Source organism: Heliangelus exortis, chromosome 1 (assembly GCF_036169615.1).
Source record: "Heliangelus exortis chromosome 1, bHelExo1.hap1, whole genome shotgun sequence".
Classification (NCBI taxonomy): domain Eukaryota; kingdom Metazoa; phylum Chordata; class Aves; order Apodiformes; family Trochilidae; genus Heliangelus; species Heliangelus exortis.
This window is the reverse complement of record NC_092422.1, coordinates 84,132,167-84,137,871: the sequence shown is the minus strand read 5'-3', so window position 1 is coordinate 84,137,871 and position 5,705 is coordinate 84,132,167. Positions and strand designations below refer to the sequence as shown.

The window sequence follows — 5,705 nt, the reverse complement described above, 5'->3', positions numbered from 1 at the left end:
GTTGCACAGAATTCAGAGTCAACAAGAGTCTCTGGTGTCAGGGTCAAGTCAGTACCTCCTCTGACCAAAGTAATTCAGCTCAGCATGCTGCCTGTATAGGAAAGAAGGCTGGGTGGCCCTTCAGACTTCAGCTGAGAAAGCTAGTAAGGTGCTGCTTACCAGCATACACAGTAGTCCTGTCCAAATTTGAATTCTCAGTGCTGCTATTTCTCTTTGCATGTCCCTTATCAAGAACGCAGGCAGTTAAGCTTTCCTTCTCCTCCTTAAAGATCACGTTTAATTTTCCTTTTTTGCTCTAATGATCGAGATGCAGAATTTAAGCTCACTGCTGTAAATCCCCTTGGGGTACCTGCCAGAAGGTTGTGAAACCCGGGTGAGGGATAGTGGAGGGGCGTACACTGTTAATTAGTGCAGGCTGGCAACCTCCCTAACACTTCAGCTTATGCTCCTGTCGACAGCTCCGAGGTCTGGCTTTGCAGGAGCCGATCCATGCAGGCGTTTGGAAATAGCCGGGCTCTGGCAGCAACTCCCCCTCTGACAGAAGAGAGCCAGCAACCAGCTTAATGGGTTGCTGCAGCCAGCGAAGTCCTCCGGTGAGGAGCAGTGAAGTGAGGTAAAACAAAGCCCATTCCAACCACTGCCACAGCAGACAACAATTGAGAGCAAAGCATCTTTTTGCTACATGTGGGGGCAGAATGAAGGAAAGTAAAGAGAATGAGATGGCATTTCTTACAGCTAAGGGTTTAATCATTTCTCGCCTTCCTTCCCTTCCTAATAAAGGAGACAAAAAATGTATAGAAAGAGGATTCCACAGATTTTCATTCTTCTTATAAGAAAAGACAGCACATCCAAAGCTTCTTCCTTGCATTAAGTTTTCAGAAGAAAAGTCAGTTCCCCTTTCTCTGGCTCCTCATAGTGGCATTTTTCTGGCTCCAGCAACCTAATAGGTTGATTGCTGAGCCTCTTCTGTTTCAATTACTTTTGATTGATTCTCAAATCTGTGTCAGCCACTCAGTGCAGCCACCATCCCAGGAACAAATCTGCAGCAGCTGAAGATGAAAATAGCTTCCATGACCCTTTAGGAGGGGAGTTCAAGCATCTTTTCTAAACATGAGGTTGCTGTAGCCTTCCCTCAAAATCGTCTCTCTGGCCGGGGCTGCTTATGATGAGGTTCCTGTTCCTGATGGTTCACTGAGCTGCACTTTGCTTCAGCAGCAGCTGGAAAGGACCGTGAAGGGAGCTTTATTATCGTTAGGCTGCTCAGCTTGTAGTTGCTGTAGGACACTGCCTTTACCCCTCAGGAGAGGGACTGTGTCCTGATAGAAGTCCCTCTCCTTTTTGAGAGTGGAGTGGGACAGGGAGGGGTGGGACACAAAGCATTTAAAATGAGTCCTGAGGGCTTGCTTTCTTGTCTGCACTTTTAATGAAGAAGCAACGAGAGAGGGAAGGGGGAGAAAGGGAGCTGGGAAAAGGAGTGCAGGTGATGGTGACTGGTTCCTCACAGAAGTAGGCAGTGTCTGCAGTGGCTCTGTAGATATCTGACTCTTTTCTTAGGAGTAGCAGCCTCAAGCCTTCAGACTGGCAAAAGAGTGGTGAGGACAGATCTGTACTGCTGCCCTGGCTGAGACCTAGTCTGGCTTCCTGCAAGGTCAAAGCAGACTGAAAATGAAATCAGTCTGGAGAATTGGGGCTATTTGTGTCAACAGTAGGATTAGGTTTCTGTATTTTTAATTTCCTACTGTTGTGGTCCAATTCAACTCAGCATGGGATCACTACGTAATTCAGGGTGGATGGGACCCTGGGAGGCTCAGAGCAGGGTCAGCCCCAGGCCAGACCAGGCTGCTCAGGCCTGTGTCTATTTGGAGCTTGAAACCTCCCAGGATGGAGCCAGGGCAGGCTCCTGGGCTGCCTGCTCCACTCCTAGGTTGTCCTCACAGGAAAGTTTTTCCTTGCATGTAGTCTGAATCTCTCGTTTCAATTTATGCCCACTGTTTCTTGTTTTTCTGCTCCAAACACCATGAAGTTCCCAGTTCCCTTTTCTTGGTGGTCTTCCTATGGGTAGGGGCAGGCCTCACATTTGCCCTTCTTTAGTGGTCAGGGAAATCCCTGGACCTTCAGAGTCTTTCGAATATATTAGAGAGTGACCTTGCAAGGATGTGGCCAATTCTCTTGGTATTCTTGTATGCAACTGTTGCATGTTGTTGGACTTGAAGAGATCAAGATCTCTCAGGCAATCTCGAAGCCAAAGTCTTTCCACTTGCTGGTAGTTCTCTCAAGCCCAGAGGCCTGGGAGACCTTGTTGGTGAAGACTGAGACAGAGAAGGCATTGAGTACATTAGCCTTATCTGTGCTCTGTGTCACTAAGTTACTTCCCTTGTTCTTGGGTCTACATTTTTGCTGTGTAGCTTCTATTGCTAATGCAGTGGTAGAAGCTCTTCTTGTCATCCTTGATGTTCTCTCTGACTGACAAGTCTAGGTGAGCTTTGGATCAAAGGTAGCTCTGGAGCACCTTCCAAAGGCAAGTAGCTCCTCACATTCGGGGAGCTGGGATTCCAGTTCTAGTCTGAGGCTGACTGATGAAATAGAGTCAGTGCTGCTTCAAATGGCCCCCAGGGAGAACTTATCACTTTGTCTAAAGCAGCTGGTGTGCTGTGGTGAAAGCTGTCATGCAGGGGAGACCTGGTGCACCTAATGTTGAAGTCAGAGCAGGTCTGCCAGGAACTTTCCTGTCTCTGTGTGGGCTATTCTCAGCAGTCAGGCAGAAGGAAAGGGATGTTTTTGTGCCTCCTGACTGGTGGGGCAGATGGCTTTGTCCAGGAGGCATGGGTTCTCCCATAGTTAATGTGTCTTTTAGACACATTTCCTTGTGTCTGCTGGAAGCCACGGGCTCAGAGTTGCAGAGTGGTATTTGGGGGTAGGCTGACAGGTCTCTTAGGAGGGGCCTACCTACCTCCCACCCACCCTTAAAAAATGGAGTGATGGTGCCAGTGAGATGATCCAGCCCCACACTTGAGCCCATACCCGATAAACATGGTACTTCTGGGGACCCAGGGGTCTCACTGCAAGCAGAGAGATGGAGATAAGGCTCTCCTGTCCCTCCACTCCTGTCCCTCCATTACCCAGGGGTGGTCGGGAGGGAAAGAGACCGTGAGGGCAGGTTAATATGAATGGACATGCTGTGAAAAATGGATACTAAATTATCCCCTGATCCAATAAACCTCTCAGCCCATGCTCTCAGAAAAGCCTCGGTGAGTAGACAGGCCTCACGAGTTGCTCAGCAGCTCAATAAAATCTGTCTCTGCTCTGTCAGATCGAAAAGGGAAACAAATGGCAGAGTTGGGGGCCCTCCCCTGTGGATGCCTTGCTCCTGCACGAACAGCTCTGCCTGCCATGCCAGCTCCCTGCCTGCAGCCTGAGGGGACTGCACCACAGGCAGCTTCCTGCAGCAGAGCTTGTGGGGGTTTCCTTCCTTCTTGGCTTCCAGGTATTCCCACTGAGAGGGGTATCTCAGTGAGGTGCCACTGGCGTTCCCAGCCAGCCCCAGTGGATGGGCTGTGATGGGGGTGAGTGGATGGAGGGACAGCCCCCGGCACTATGCCAGCCCTGCCAGGCACCCCAGGTTGCTCAGTTGTCTGGAGGCAGCTGCCTGGGTGGGGAGTGCCCTTAAAGGGCTGTGTTTGTCTTTGCAGGGGGGTACAGTTGATGCCCTGCCCTGCCTGGAGGAAGGGCTTGATCCCAGGATGCCAAGACCAGTTTCTTCTGCTGTCTCTGATGGGGGCTGTCACACCTCTGCACATAGGTGTGGGATGATTCATGAGCATGCGTGCATCTTGCATCTGTACTCGGGTTGTGCTAATCCTGTTTAGTCATTTTTCAGTGGATTTCATTTAGATACTGGGCTGGGGCTCCGTGTGCCCTTGACGATACTGAGCAATACCATTGCTCATATTTAAACTCACTGACACAGCTAGTGATGGTGAAATTAAAGGAGACAATGACATAAAGCTCTCGCCCAGCAGCAGGTTGCCTCCTGCCGATCACTATTCTTGTATTTTCCTTCCCTTGTCAAAACCCAGGGAAAAGGGGCAGATTTTGCAGCTTACCTGGAAGACCAGCATGTCTGAGCTCTTCTGGACTGACCTGTGTACCCGGGCTGCTCCAGCTAAGCTCCCAGAGCTTAGAGGAAGACCGGGCACCACCTGCCATGCAAACCCTCTGCAAAGCCACAGCAAACCCCTTGCAGAATGTAAAGCAGGTGGTTTTGTGCCAGCCAAGACTTTTGGCCTCACTGCTGTGAGCAGCTCACTCGTGCTCACCCAGCTGGTAGCAAAGCCAGAAATAGCCTGGGCTGCTGGGGCCCAGCTCTTGCCTCTCGTGCATGGCCGCTCTCCAGCTCCGACTGTAGACGCCACTTTGCTGTCGTTGCCCCTCTTGCTGGCTGATGGAAGGAGAGGTCTGCCCCCCAAATGGCAGCTGCAGACACAGATGTTACCTGTTTTATTCTGTGGCTTTTGATACTAAGCAAATAAGTCAGAATGGGTTTGCCAAATAATTTTTTTTCCCCCTGCCACTATCATCAGAGCTGAAAATATGGCTTCTGTTCACACCATGGCAATGGGAAGAAAAGGCTTGCCCTGGAGTTCTGGTTTAAAAATAAAAACAACTACACAGAAACAGCCTGTGCCCCCTTGTGAGTTAATGTAGGCTTTAATTTCATCTCAAGTTTCTACCATCATAACACTTGACAGCAAGTGCTGTAGTCACAAGGTTCCAGATTTGGAAGGGCATTAACAGTGTCTAAATTTCATTGGTTTTAGTGAACAGCACGTGCCTCAAAACCTGTACTATCTGGTCTGGGGTTTCTGTCACTATACCCAATGAAACTGCTTCTTTCTATTAGATGTGTATTTTCCTCTCCTGTTTTCATAGATAGGGCTTTGTGATGCTTAGCAAGTAATGGTAACTGGCCATAATGTCTAAGTAATTATTAGCTACTCTCAGAACAAATGAAAGATTAAAAGGCAGTAATCTTCCTTCCTCTTTGCTGCTCACTATTAATGGCTTCCTCATCTACATACTAAATGTTTATCAAGGCAGTGTTCTGTTGCAGAAAATCTGCAGTGTTGAAATTTGAATTTACCAAGAGTAGAAAATAGATTCATCTGAATGGGGAAAGCAAAATGATAATGAGTTTTAGTTTACAGGGACTTTGTCCCACTATAAATCACAAACAATGCTTTTCACATATTGGTGGCACTTGAAACTGGGAGCAGATGAAAGCCTTTGTAGCAGCCAGGGGCGGTGCTTTGCAGCCTGCTCTCCATGAACCCTTACAGGAAAGGAAACCTAGCTTCATCATTGTCATAAATTTTGTTTTGTGTGGACAGGCCCATGACTACTGACCTTCTAAAGGGGGTACTTCTACCTTAGAAAATGTGAGGGTCAACAAATTAAAACAGGGCACTAAGAACAGGAGAAAGAAAGTACTTGGTATACAGTAGGCAAGGGAAATACTGAATTCAAGATGAGAAGCTGTGTCCAGGCTAGTCAGTGCCATGTAATAAGAAGGGAAAAAAAAAAAAAACAATCTGTCTTTCCAGCTCCATGCCTCATAAAATCCAACTGAAATCAATCCAGGATTTAGCCAGTCAAGAGTTATTCGCCAGTCCCAAGGTCCGACCAGTGGAGTCACCATCTCACATCAT

At 48.3% G+C, this 5,705-nt stretch overlaps 1 long non-coding RNA gene across 1 annotated transcript; it reads right to left on the bottom strand.

The window, feature by feature from the left end:
• Positions 1–656: 656 nt before the first annotated feature.
• LOC139799041 (uncharacterized) lies at positions 657–4,249 on the bottom strand. The gene is made up of 2 exons (XR_011727127.1): positions 4,104–4,249; positions 657–2,309 (listed from the first exon to the last, which is right to left on the bottom strand). It is a non-coding gene; the product is annotated as an uncharacterized lncRNA (long non-coding RNA).
• Positions 4,250–5,705: the final 1,456 nt, after the last annotated feature.